The 959-nt window shown below is 34.8% G+C and overlaps 1 protein-coding gene across 6 annotated transcripts in view; it reads right to left on the bottom strand.

Moving 5' to 3' along the window:
• Nucleotides 1-959, bottom strand: part of LOC111657893 (uncharacterized) — a 248,117-nt gene that overhangs the window by 10,458 nt on the left and 236,700 nt on the right. The window contains exon 6 of one of the 6 annotated variants that reach the window (XM_087175121.1): nt 144-704. The exons of the other annotated variants lie outside the window; for them this stretch is intronic. The gene's annotated coding sequence lies outside the window, so the exon portion shown is untranslated. Of the gene's footprint in view, nt 1-143; nt 705-959 lie in introns of those variants that run through there. 6 annotated transcript variants of the gene reach the window in all.

The following is a 959-nucleotide window of genomic DNA, read 5'->3' on the forward strand; positions in this document are numbered from 1 at the left end:
TTCTCATCTTTATTTCTGCTCCTGTGAAGCACCAGTATTACTAAAGTTTATTATTATTGACATCACACACACACGAGTCAGAACAACTTCTCTCATAGAAATAGGAATTTATTTACAGTATATTCACATTATAAACTGAACATGAGGAAAGTTTATTGTACATTTTGAGAGTCAAGAGGATTAAGATATAATAATAATAATAATAATAATAATAATAATAATAATGATAATAAAGTGCAGAGCTGGTGGATGAAGCTTTAAATGAAGCAACAGGAGGAGAAAGAAGAAGTGGAGGTGGACACAGAGCTCAGAGTGGGACTGACAGTGTGAAGACGTCTAGACTCCAAATCTAATGTGATTTTAGTCAAATTTTACATTTGTCAGATCAAATGGAAACATTATTTACACTGATATGAGTTGTTGATGCTGTAATGACTCAATTTAAACTCTAAACCAAAACAATATAAACACAATGTAACACAAAAATATGAATTTCATGTCACAGATAAACCTTTGACTCAGGTCCTGTCGTTATGATAGAGGAGAGAAGTTCAATGATACTGAAACATACATGAAGAAAACACTTGAGGTAAAACAGGAAAGTGTCTGATGGTCTAAATGAGCACAAAGAGCTCCCTCTAGTGACCGTGCTCATTAACAACAGTGTTAACTCACAGCTTTTCTCTGGAGATTTTAACAACAAGCTGTAACAGACAGGGAGAAAATCAGAATCAAAAATACAGTTTTACAGTTTTCAGACAGTAAATGGAAGAACATCAACAACAATACAAACAGTCGCATCACTTCCTGTGAGCTGCTACAGTTTCATACCATCAGGTCAAGTGCATGATGGGTAAGTCAGTAAAAGTAGACAAGCTTCTCAGCGTTATTTCATGAAGTGAACACAGTGCACGTTTCACATCTGTCTGACACAGTTTAACAAGGTGTCCTTTCAAAAT

The sequence above is a fragment of the Seriola lalandi genome, unplaced genomic scaffold (assembly GCF_002814215.2).
Source record: "Seriola lalandi dorsalis isolate HSWRI2012SDOR001 ecotype SW California unplaced genomic scaffold, Sedor1 jcf7180002054418, whole genome shotgun sequence".
NCBI classification, from domain to species: Eukaryota; Metazoa; Chordata; class Actinopteri; order Carangiformes; family Carangidae; genus Seriola; species Seriola lalandi.